The sequence below is a fragment of the Medicago sativa genome, chromosome 3 (genome assembly GCF_051527215.1).
Source record: "Medicago sativa cultivar Bolivia chromosome 3, Bolivia_mono, whole genome shotgun sequence".
NCBI classification, from domain to species: Eukaryota; Viridiplantae; Streptophyta; class Magnoliopsida; order Fabales; family Fabaceae; genus Medicago; species Medicago sativa.
In genome coordinates, this window is record NC_140751.1 from 54,171,395 (window position 1) to 54,184,851 (window position 13,457).

At 39.4% G+C, this 13,457-nt stretch overlaps 1 non-coding gene across 1 annotated transcript; it reads right to left on the reverse strand.

Moving 5' to 3' along the window:
* Window positions 1–8,737: 8,737 nt before the first annotated feature.
* On the reverse strand, window positions 8,738–8,844 carry LOC146938377 (small nucleolar RNA R71). Its single transcript, XR_015033644.1, has one exon. It is a non-coding gene; the product is annotated as a small nucleolar RNA R71 (small nucleolar RNA).
* Between the last annotated feature and the right edge of the window lie 4,613 nt (window positions 8,845–13,457).

A 13,457-nucleotide genomic window follows, 5' to 3' on the forward strand; every position in this document is an offset into this window, starting at 1 on the left:
GTGTTCGTCCTTCTTCCCTGAGTTCAAAAATCCACTCTATTTTTCCTAAACCTTCCTAGATCTGCGTAGATCTACGTCCAAATGTTACGGTTCCTAGGGTTTTCAAGTTTTTTCAATCTTCTTCGAAATCTAACCCTAAACTGGCCTATTTTCCATGCTGATAACAGATTTGGACTCGCTTTTGCAAAATAAACGGTGAACCTTCGCGGATTTATGTGTTAGGGTTGTGATTTCAAGTTTTTTCGAATCTTTTTCACTCTTCTTCAAACGAACAAGTCTCAGGACTTGTTATCTTGCTTGATTCACCGTTTATTTTGTTCACGGACCTTCGATGAAGATTTGAAACGGCACGAGAAGGTTTTTGAGGTTTACCTGGATTTTTCTGGAGGTTCGAACGATGATCCTGGGAAAAGCTTTCAATTCTTCTTCTTCTCACTCTTTCTCTGACTGTGATCGTGTGAATCTAGTAGATTTGCACTTGAATTGTAGTCATCATAGTTCGATGATGAGGATTCTTCGAAGAATCTCTGAGAACTCAGCACGAAAATCACTTCGATTTTGTTCAAATAGTGACTCTGGGAACTTTTAGGGTTTGCACGTGATTTAGCTAATTTCTTGCTTCCTGTGAAATTAAAATGATTCTGATGATCGTGATGGCTTTGTGACGTTGAATCTGGTGAAAATTGAAGGATTTTGTGATGAATTTGTAATTTGGAAATGGAATTGAATCGGTTAGGGTTTGAAGATTCGTTGAATCTTCAAACTGTTCTTGATTTCTCTCGATTTCGATCTATGATTTTGGAAAGAGAATGTGGAATTGTGTTTGTGATGTGGCGTTGATTCTGTGGTTCTTTCTGACACTGTGTGCTATTTATATTCTGCCATGTGTGCTTGAGGTCCATTGAAAAAGTGCCATGTGTCTTGGACCTGTAACTAACTCGTTCCTGGCTGTATTTTGGACTTGGGCCCTTTTGTGCAATTTTGAAACTTTGAAGGACTGCCCTGCAAATAATAAAGAAGGACCAGATTGCAAAACCTTGGACAAAAAAGGACTTAAGAAAAAAAACTCAAAAATTCGAAAATAATAAAAAACCTAAAAGTAAAATTTAAACTAGGAAAAGGGCTTGTATGCAAATTTTGGAAATGTTGGGACTTTAAAAATAAAAAAATAAAATTGAATTAAAAAACGTAATTTGAAATAAACGTAAAGTGAAACGCCTAAAATTGACAAAACGGACTAAAATGAACCAATGGCCTAAATGAGGTACTTTAAAGTAACCTGTCTCTGCTGAAATTTCGTGTGAAATGACCAAAATGCCCCTGGGGCTAAAACGACTAAAAATGACTCAGATGCAATTTAAAAAATGGATTTTTAACAGGGAATTGAAACAAAAGTTTATTTAAACTAACTTGAAAGACTCAGAGACAATTTTTAGAATTTAAACAGGGTTTTGACACGTGAAAAGACTAAAATGCCCCTAGGGGCAAAACTGACTCAAAATGACTTCTAACGTAATTCTTGAAATGGATTTTGACATAGAATTGAAATGAGGCCTTATTCAAACTACTTGAAAGGACTCAAACAAATTTTTAAAAGACTGAAAGAAATTTTAACATAGGAAATGACTAAAATGCCCTTTTTCATGAATTTTGCAAATGACTTTGAAATAAAATGCAGAGAAAGATGCAATTGATCAGAGACATATCAAATGACTTGTAATGCAAAAGAAGAATTGAACAAGTATTTTTAGGTCCAAAATTAGGGTATAACAGCTGCCCCTATTTAAGTTTCTTCGTCCGGAGAGTCAAGAGACGCAGTCTTAGAGTTGACGGGACGGAGATACTTAAATATTAACATTTGCACCGCTTTTGGACATAAAAATACGCTTTCAGATTTTCAGAAATATGAATGCCATGCAATACTTTGATTATGAATGCAAGACAAACAACTGGAGTCCATAGAACATGTCATGTCACCGGGGATTCAGGTGGACATTGACAGGGTGGACAGACCAGGGAGTAGAAAATAAGGTACAAGTTGTTCTTTGGGTCGAACTAGCCACTTGACCGAGGAATACAAAACAAGAGATAGGTACAAGTTGTTCTTTGGGATCAAACTTGGCACTTGACCGGAAACATAGACATACGGGCAGATACAAGCTGTTCTTTTGGATCGAACTTGACACTTGACTGAAAATACGAACAGATAGGCAGACACAAACTGTTCTTTTGGATCGAACTGGCTGTTTGGCTGGAGACATAGACAAAAGGGTAGATACAAACGGTTCTTTGGATCGAACTCGCTTGTTGGATTATCACCACGTCATGTGGGAGGGTGCAAACTGTCCTTTTAGATCGAACTTGCCGTTTGACCGATGACAAAGCATAAGCTAGGTACAAACTGTTCTTTGTATTGAACTTGTCGTTTGTCCGGAAGCATAGGTATGCAAGCAGGTACAAGTGGTTCCTTTTTGGATCGAACCTGGCACTTGACCAGTAACAAGATACAAATTGAAAGTCTGGTTTAACAAGATACCAATTGAGGGTAAATTGTCATTGACTTGATTTGAAAATAGACATGGCCATTTTTGTTGGCCCAAGAGTAAATTGAGAGTGAATTGACATTGATTTGAATTGAATTGAAAGTTGACATTGGCAGAGGGATTGAAAGTTGAGTTTGAGCAGAGACATAGACATAGACATTGGATTGAGAGTTGCAATTGAAAGAGACATTGGAAATTGGAATTGGATTGAGACATAGACATTGACATTGAATTGGAGAGTTGCAATTGACTTTGAGATTGGATTGGAATTGAATTGAAAATTGATATTGACATTGACATTGGATATTGATATTGACATTGACATTGGATATTGACATTGGAGATTGTCATTGAAATTGGAGTTGAAATTGGAGATTGACATTGAAATTGGAATTGAAATTGGATATTGACATTGAAATTGGAGTTGAAATTGGAGATTGACATTGAAATTGGAATTGAAATTGGAATTGACATTGGAATTGAAATTGAAATTGCTTCGAATTTGACAGTTGACATGATTTGGAATTGAGATTGGAAAGTTGAGATTGCATCGAATTTGACAGTTGAAATTGAATTGAATTTGACATTGGAATTGGATTTGAAATTGAAATTGAATTTGACAGTTGACAGTTGGATATGCAACATGTATGTATGGTATAGCAAGATTATTGGATGTATGAGCACATAAAATGCATGATTATGCATGTACGAATGCTTGAAATGCATGATTGATTGGCAGTTGGACAGAGAAGCTTCACAAAGGCAGACGAAACATTGGAAGATTGGGCACGTAGTGGCTCGTGCTGCAACACATTCACAGGGGAAAACCTCTTTGGAGATACCATCACTGAGACGTATCAAACCCATGGCTGAGGGCAATAAAACTTGTAAAGGAGAGATCCTTAGAAGGTTCTTGAATACAGGTCGCCGTTGCTAGGCGTGTCAGTGCTGGGTAAACATTGGATGTTCGCATCTGTGGTCAATGCTTTTTAATATTTCATTCTTTCATTTTTCATTTTTCAATCCCATTTTTGCCTGAACCGCCCTTTCGGGTTTTCGATTCACCGGGGAATAAGATTCTTTTCGTTGCCCCATTTTTGCCTGAATTGCCTTCATAGGTTGTCAATCAGCGGGGTGCTCATTTTTGCCTAAGCCGCCCTTTCGGGTTTTCAACTTAGCGAGCTTTTCATTTGTATTTTTCATTTTTCTTTTCATTTTCATTCTGTTTTTTCATTCTTGCCATTGACCACGGATCATCCTGGGGAGTAACCTGCTTGTAACATGTATTGAAATAGACATTGACACTCATTTATTCATGCATGTTTCATTGAAATGTACCCTGTTGCTCAGGTTTGCTTTCAAAATAGACAGAAAAAGATTTTTCAATTTTCAAAATGTTTGTTTCAGACATTGACATCATCAAATAGAAAGAAAGTATTTTGAATATAGCATTGAAAGTAGAAAGAAAAATAGAGTTTCAAACAATAGCACAGGCTCAAATTGATGTAGATGAGTGAGAGTCAGCCAAAGGCATGACTTCACGGATTTACAAAGCTTGGAAAATGGTAATTTTATCGATTGGTGATACATTGAACACGATGACCACTATATTTCATAGAAATTTTGAATTCACAAGTACAGCAGCCTCTGATGAAGACGATCATTGACAGTTGCAGATGCCCCAAGAGGTGATGGTGATTTGCCAGATATAGTTACTTGTCTTTTATTGTCAACCTCATTTTTGCATGAACCGCCCTTTCGGGTTTTCGGCTCATCGAGGCGCTCATTCTTGCCTGAGTTGCGTACAATCTCAGCGAGCTTTTCATATTCATTTTTTTTTTGTCCCTAACTTTTGCCTGGATCGCCCTTTCGGGTTTTCGATCCACCGGGAAGCGCATTTTTGCCTAGGCCGCCCTTTCGGGTTTTCGACCTACGATGCTGTTCTTTTCTTTCTAGACAAAGTATTTCTTGACTATATCGGCATTGACAGGATTTGGAAGCTCAACACCATCCATGTGTGTAAGAATCAAAGCACCACCAGAGAAGGCCTTCTTGACAACATAAGGACCTTCGTAGTTAGGTGTCCACTTGCCCCTTGGGTCGGGTTGCTGACTTATCCTTCTTTTCAATACAAGTTCGCCTTCCTTGAATTCTCGAGGTCGGACTTTCTTGTCAAACGCATTCTTCATTCGCACTTGATACAACTGTCCATGAGTCATAGCATCCATACGTTTCTCTTCAATCAAATTCAATTGATCATACCGACTTTGACACCATTCAGCCTCAGTTAACTTTGCTTCCATGATCACTCGAAGAGATGGAATCTCCACTTCCAGAGGGAGAACTGCTTCCATACCATATACCAGAGAGAAAGGAGTTGCCCCGGTTGAACTGCGCACTGTAGTACGGTAACCATGCAAGGCAAACGGTAGCATTTCATGCCAGTCTTTGTAAGTAGTGACCATCTTCTGAACAATCTTCTTGATGTTCTTGTTAGCGGCCTCAACTGCACCATTCATCTGAGGTCTGTAAGGAGAAGAGTTGTGATGTTCAATTTTGAATTCTTCACATAGAGCTTGCACCATGCTATTGTTCAGATTGGAACCATTGTCAATGATGATCTTGTTCGGAACACCATATCGACAGATGATGTTATTCTTGATAAACTTGACAACCACTTGCTTGGTCACATTGGCATAGGAGGCAGCCTCAACCCATTTGGTGAAGTAGTCAATTGCCACTAGAATGAAACGATGTCCATTGGAAGCCTTTGGTTCAATTCTTCCGATCATGTCAATGCCCCACATAGAGAAAGGCCATGGGGAAGATATAACATTGAGAGCGTGTGGAGGCACATGAATCTTATCAGCATAAATTTGACATTTGTGGCATCTTTTAGCATGTTTGTGGCAATCACGCTCCATAGTTATCCAGTAATAGCCAGCTCTTAACAGCTTCCTTGACATAGTGTGGCCCGAAGCATGGGTCCCAAAAGTACCGTCATGTACATCATGCATCAACTTCTCAGCTTCTTGTTTGTCAACACATCTTAACAAGACCATGTCATAGTTCCTCTTGTATAGGATTTCTCCGTCCAGAAAGAATCTACTAGCCCATCGTCTCAATGTCTTTTTATCCCGGTTGGAAGCACCAGGTGGATATTCATGATTCTGCAAGAATTGCTTGATGTTGTAATACCAAGGCTTTTTATCATTCACAACCTCATCAGCTTGATCTGGCATATTTTCAATGGTAAACACATGAGCGGGTCTATCAAGACGCTGCACTTTGATTACAAGTACATCATTCCAGTGATTGACACGGAACATGGAAGAGAGAGTAGCAAGAGCGTCAGCCATTTGATTCTCATCCCGAGGGATATGGTGCAGCTCAACCTTGGTAAAGTATGTCAGCAACCGTCTTGCATAGTCGCGGTAAGGGATCAGCTTCTCATGATGAGTTTCCCATTCACCCTTTATCTGATTAATAACAAGTGCAGAATCTCCATAGATGTCAAGGTGTTTAATTCTCAGATCGAGGGCTTCTTCAATGCCCAAGATACATGCTTCATATTCAGCTATGTTGTTTGTGCATTCAAAAGTTATTCGAGCAGTGAAAGGAATGTGGTGCCCCTGTGGAGTTACAATGATGGCCCCAATTCCTTTACCATAAGCATTAACAGCACCATCAAACACCAATCCCCACTTGCTATTGGGATCCGGCCCTTCATTAATCAGTGGTTCTTCACAGTCTTTTGCTTTCAGATACATAATCTCTTCATCAGGGAAATCAAACTTAATCGGCTGGTAATCATCAAGAGGCTGACAAGCAAGATGCTCAGCAAGGACACTTCCTTTGATTGCTTTCTGAGCTTTGTACACAATATCATATTCAGACAACAACATTTGCCAACGTGCAATCTTTCCAGTAACAGCAGGCTTTTCAAAGATGTACTTGATTGGATCCATTCGGGATATCAACCAAGTTGTATCATTCACCATATAATGACGCAGGCGTTTGGCAGCCCAGGCTAAAGCACAACAAGTCTTTTCAAGCATTGTATACCGAGTCTCACAGTCGGTGAACTTCTTGCTCAGATAGTAGATAGCATGCTCTTTTTTACCAGTCTCATCTTGTTGACCGAGAACACAACCCACTGAATCATCTAATACTGACAGATACATAATCAAAGGCCTTCCTTCCACTGGCGGGACAAGGATAGGTGGTTCCAACAGGTATTCTTTAATGCTATCAAAGGCTTCCTGGCATTCATCATTCCATACAACCGGCTGATTCTTTCTGAGCAATTTGAAAATTGGTCCACAAGTAGTGGTCATGTGAGATATAAATCTTGAAATATAATTCAGACGTCCGAGGAAATGATGAGTCATAGATAGTATTATTTATTGCCTTATTTAGTTTAGTTTTATTTTAGATTTGATTTAGTTTTATTGCATTTTATTTTATATTAGAATATTTTACTTCAAATTATGTTTTATTTTATTTTAGGAATAAATATATGGTGGAAGGTGTCTTGGAGCAAAAGAAAGATGACTGGAGCAAATACAGCGCAAGAATACGAAGATACGGGACAAAAATATGTTCCCACCAAGTCAGAAGCTTGGCACGGCCAGTGCCAACATGTGGCACGGCCGTGCCACCTCCAGGAGCCTCTTTTGCTGCTTTTTCTTCGGGCCCAAGTTACCCTTTTGCACCATTACTGTTTTACCCTTTTAGTTGCTTAGTTTCTAAGTCGATTGTAAAGCTATAAATAGAGTAGCTCTCCACCATGAACAATCACGCTTTACTTTGTTTATTTCAATTACTATTTTAATAAAAGTCTTTATTTTCCTTTTACTTTCCTTGCAATTTATTTTACCGTATTTCTCTCTTCTTCCTCCATGTCTACGATGAACATGAGTGAGTAGACTTCTTAGTCTTAGGATTATTGGGGAGTCTAATGACTCAATCCTAAACAAAACATGTCTAAACCCTAATTTCTATGTAACCCTAATTTCTAATCTAGATTCACCGTCTTAACGTGGATTAACAATTATCAAACTGTGGAAGCGAAAGCGGAGGGTTTGATAATCGTTAATCCATCACCCCAAACATCAATTCATAAAGCGAGAGCGGAGTCTTGATGTTGGAACAAGTGAATCTAGACAATAGTTGCAAAACAGTGAAATAGTCTTTGCAACTATTGAGACAAAGAGTAGTTTCAATCCTCTATGCATCTTCTAGTAATCATGTCAGTGAAATAGGCTTGGTTGCTAGAAGTAAACTCTCACCGGACTTTCATCGGAAAGGTGAGGGGCTAAGGGAAACCGGTCTTTAGAAATTAGTGTGTAAACCATGAAATTAGAAGTTTAGGTTTTGTCTAGTGAAGGATTAGTTATTAAGATAAACCAATGATCCTAAGGCCTTTTATTATTATTGTTTTTACCTTCAGCAATCAAACCCTTTCTAATCAACTTTCTCTCCTCTAATCATTCATTAAAAGTTAATTAAGTTGAAAAAACTCCCTAGCGGAACGATACTCTACTTACTACTATTACTTCGATAGGCCGTGCACTTGCGGTTTGGCTCTATCAAGTTTTTGGCGCCGTTGCCGGGGAGTTAACTAATTTAATTAGCTTTTTCTTAGTGATTAGAATTCTCTCTTCTTCTTTCTCTTTTCTTTTTATTTTTAACTTTTTTATTTTTCTGTTATCATTAACTTCTTGGGTTCTCAACCTTGTATGCGAAGAACTAGAAATCAAGCGGTTTTCATACCCGAGATCGAAAGGTTCTTACATTGAAGGAGGAGAGCAGCACAAAATAACACCGCCATGGCCAATCGCACTCTCAAAGAGTATGCAACGCCGTCTACGGCTGAGCCACAAGCTGTTATTGTGTACCCAACGGTTGAGGATGACAATTTTGAAATTAAGCCTGCCCTACTTAACTTGGTGCAGCAGAACCAATTCTCGGGATCCCCCACTGAGGATCCCAATCTTCACATCTCTGTTTTCCTACGAATTAGTGGAACCATGAAGGAGAACCAAGAAGACGTAAGACTTCATCTCTTTCCCTTTTCCTTAAGGGATAGAGCTAGCGCTTGGTTCCATTCCCTCGAAGTCGGTTCCATTACTTCATGGGATCAGATGAGGCAAGCATTCCTTGCCCGTTTCTTTCCACCATCTAAAACCGCTAAACTTAGAGACCAAATCACGCGGTTCAACCAAAAAGATGGGGAATCTCTCTATGAGGCGTGGGAGCGTTTCAAAGAAATGCTAAGACTTTGTCCCCACCATGGCCTAGAGAAGTGGCTTATAGTCCACACTTTTTATAATGGCTTGTCTTATACCACTAAGATGTCTGTTGATGCAGCTGCAGGTGGGGCACTTATGAACAAGAACTACACGGAGGCGTATGCCCTAATTGAAGACATGGCTCAAAATCACTACAAGTGGACCGACGAGAGAGCCATCACTAGTTCTTCACCCTCCAAAAAGGAGGCAGGTATACACGAAGTCTCTAACTATGACCACCTTGCTTCTAAAATTGATACACTAACTGAAAAACTTGAAAAACTCAATATTAGTGCTATCAATTCTGCTTCTACTCCTTCTTGTGAAATATGTGGTATAACTGGTCATGCTGGTGTTGATTGCCAACTAGGTAGTGCTATTAACGGTGTTGATCAAATGAATTATGCTCAATACAACCAAGGGATGAGACAAAATCAAAATTTTTATAAAAACCAAAATCCCTATGGACAAGTAGCACAAAGATTCACTCAAAAATCCAATTTGGAAATTTTGTTGGAAAATTCTATTGCCAACCAAAACAAACAACTTCAAGAACTTAAAAACCAAACTGGATTTCTGAATGATTCTCTTTCCAAGCTCAATACCAAGGTTGATTCTATTGCTACTCACTCTAAAATGCTTGAAACTCAAATCGCTCAAATAGCCCAACAAGTGGCTACCTCTTCCCAAACACCGGGAGTCTTTCCTGGCCAACCCGAAGCCAATCCCAAAGCCCAAGTTAATGTCATATCTTTTAGGGGTAGTAAGTTAGGTGAAACTTTTGCTAAGGTTAAAAACATTGGGAAAGAGAATGTCAAGCCCTTAGGTGATAAAGTTGTGATAGAAGAGGCAAAACCACTTGAAGAAAACAAAACTCCATCCCCCTTAAATCCCGAAAAGCTTAAATTAGAGGGTAAATTTGAAAAATTTGTTAACATACTTAGGAAGATTTGCATTAAACTTCCCTTTGCTGAAGCTTTGTCTAGGATGCCTCTATATGCCAAGTTTTTAAAGGAATTTTTTTCAAAGAAGAGGGCTATAGAGCATAATGAGACAATAGCCTTGGCTAAGGAAACTAGTGCAATCATCCAAGAAGCACCCCCTAAGCTTAGAGATCCAGGTAGCTTTGCCATACCATGTGAAATTGGGAATGAAACCATAAACAAAGCCTTATGTGACTTAGGAGCTAGTGTTAGTTTGCTGCCTTTGTCTCTTCTTAAAAGGATAGGGATAGGAGAGTTGAAACCTACCGAAATGGAACTGAAGTTAGCAGATCGTTCTACCATGAAACTTGTAGGATTTGTCGAGGACATACCTGTTAAGATAGAAGGGATATACATCCCCACTGATTTTGTAGTCGTTGACATTGAAGAGGACGACGACGTCCCTATAATCCTAGGTAGACCTTTCCTCGCAACTGCGGGAGCTCTCATTGATGTGAAACTTGGTAGGATAGTCTTTCAAGTGAGTGATCAAATGGTAGGATACGAGTTGGAAAATGTTATGAAGGGTCCCGCTCTTTACTCTTGTCGCATGCTTAACGATCATGTTGTGAAAGAACGTTTTATAGCGTCATCTACACAATATGATATCTTTGATCCATTCTAAGGACTCTTTCTAACCGTCAAGCTAATGACATTAAAAGAGCGCTTCGTGGGAGGCAACCCACGCATTTAATTGCTTTTGTTTTGTTTTTCTTTGTTTTAAGTTGTTTTGTAGGTAATTGTCCAAGTTTGATTCGAAGAAAATCAAGAAATTGAAAAATTCTGAAGCCCTCAGGATCAGAGAGGTGGCACGGCCCGTGCTAGCATTGGCACGGCCGTGCCAGGTTTTTAAGAAAAAAATTGGCCATGAAGTCAGAATGATGGCACGGCCCGTGCCAAGGGTGGCACGGCCGTGCCCGATCTCTAGCCCCTATATACTCATATTTTTTCTCTTCTTCTTCCTCATTCACAAACCACAACCCTCTTTCATCTTTCAAACTTCTCTCTAAACCTCCATAACCTTCAAACCACCATATCTCCCTCAATTCTTAACCAAATCACTCCATTCTTTCACCAATCAACCACAAACTTCACCCAAAACAAAAACCACCAATCAAAAACATCTTTCATCCATCCAAACCCACAATTCACCAAAACCCTAATCCTTCAAAACCTAACCCAAACACCACAAAACCTTAACCAATCCCCATATCCAAACCAACAAACCTTCCTTAAACATCAACCCCAACCCTAAACCAATCCTTTCCACCAAAAATTTTCCCAAACCCTAAACCTTCAAAACCAATTCTAACAAAGGTCAATGGCTTCAAGAAGAAGTGGTAAAGAACCAGCAAGCTCTCAAGGAGGACCTCCCCCAAAGAAGCAAGCCCAAGTGAAGAATCATGGGATCCAGTTCAAAAATAACAAGCAAAGGGACAGGTATAAAAATCTCATCTCTAAACATTTGCACCCTTCTCGTTATCCTGATCCCAATACTTTAGATGTGCTAGAGCTGTTTGATGATGTTTCTAGGTTGATAGGAAAGTTAGGTTGGACTGAATTGCTGAAACCTATGAGGGGTTATGAAAATTTCACTTATGAATTCTTGCGCTCAATAGATTTTACTAAAGATAAGTTGAATTTTGATAACCCTAACCATAGAGTTGTTTTCCAGTTAATGAATACTGATTATGACATGTCACTTCAGCACTTTTGTGAAGCCTTAGGTTTTGCAAATGAAGGATATATTCATGATCATTGGGATCCTAGTCTAAAACCGGCTAACTATGACCCAGCTGCCTTTTGGAAACAAATCACCGGTCTTAACAAATACGTCCCTAGGGCGAACAAAGCTAGCAATATTCACAACCCCGTACTTAGGTACCTTCAGAGGGTAATGGCTTGCACTATTTGGGGTAGAACCGAGCTAGGAAACACTAGAACCGATGAGTTGTTCATGCTATGGGCAATGCTCCACAACCACCCCGTCAATACCTGTTTTTATTTGATTGATCACCTAGACTTTGTCGGTACTAGACCGGCCGGTAGAGGAGACATAGTGGTGGGTGGCATCATTACATATATAGCTAGGTGTTTTGGAGTGGGTGAAGATGAGGGGATCAAACCAATTGAGGGAAACAATAGGCTTAACATAGAGACCCTTATTGCTATGAATTTCATCAAACATCGTCCACCCCTCCATTACCAACTTAAGCTAAATGTGCCAATCATGTTTTTATTGCCTAACCCATCTCGGACTACCACCGAGGTGGAAGAAAATTGGTTGTATGTTAATGATGTGCAGGTTCTTGGTGAGCAAGATGATGATGAGGGAGAAGGTGCTAACTTGCACCGTGATGAAGGAGAAGGTGCTAACTTGCACCATGAAGAGGGGCACCATGGCCATGAAACCGGTGAGCTTCATGAAAATCAAAGATGGACATGGATTCACAATGAAATCGAGAGGATGAGCACCGAGCAACAAAGGCAAGGTGTTGAGATCTCCGGCCTTCGCAATGAAGTTCAAAGGGGCAACCGTGTCAATGATGAAAATAATGAGATGCTCCGTCGGATGATGCAACACCTCCAACTTCAAGGTCCTCCTTACGGACCTCAATAAACAAATGTGAGCTTTCCTCTTCCTCTCTTCCCTTCTTCTTCTCCCTATCTCTCTCATTCTTCTACTCATCTCCTTCTTTCTCCTTATTCTATCTCTTCTTCTTCTTCTTCTTTTAATTTCTTTTTCTTTTGAATCATTGAGGACAATGTTTCCCCTAAGTGTGGGGGGGGCCTAATAAAGTGTCTAGAGTCGTAGTGTTCCCAAACTCCCTTGAACTTTATTCTTTTGTTTTGTTTTTGTAGCAAGAGGCATGACTAGTAGCTTGTTTTTAATGTAAATAGGGCATGAAAATTTTTTTGTTTTGTCTCTTCTTTAGGTCGCCTCTTGTACATGAAAATAGTTTCTTGTGTTTCTTATGTTCTTGCTATACTCATATCATGTTTTATTGTGAAATTCTCCAATGAGAAAAGCACCCGGTTGCAATCCTTGAGTAGATGTATGAATAGGTATTTTAAGGAACACGTTCTATCTTTAGTGTTAACTTAGACCCTTTAAAATCTTAAGAGTAAAAGTAGTATAAGTTTGTGTGGGAAAATTAATCAAATTGTTCTTAATTGTTATATCTTTTTAATTTGTTAATGTTAAATGGGGCGGGAGAATGGCACCAACATGTGGGGGAAAGGACAATCCCTAACTTCCTAATTGTGGTGGTGACTCCCTAATTTGAACCTAAAGTGAAACAAATCCATCAATGCTAGGGGGAAAGGACAATTACATCCAAAAAGACTTCCTACGCGAAGATGAAACAATAATTTTGTAGCACTGCTTAGGGTGATTTTGAATCTTGGGGGAAAGGACAACTACATCCGAGAAGACTTCCTATGAGGATAGATAGCCCCTAAGCATCTGCAGCCCCTTGTGCTTAATTGTTATATCTAATTTAATTTTTAACTCAAATTCCCATCACTCTTATATGAAATGAAGAAAGGACTTTTCTCGGTTACTTTAGCACTAAGGATAGAACCTATTCCTCATAATATCTGTCTTATACAGGAGCAAGAAAAGGGTTGGACTGCAC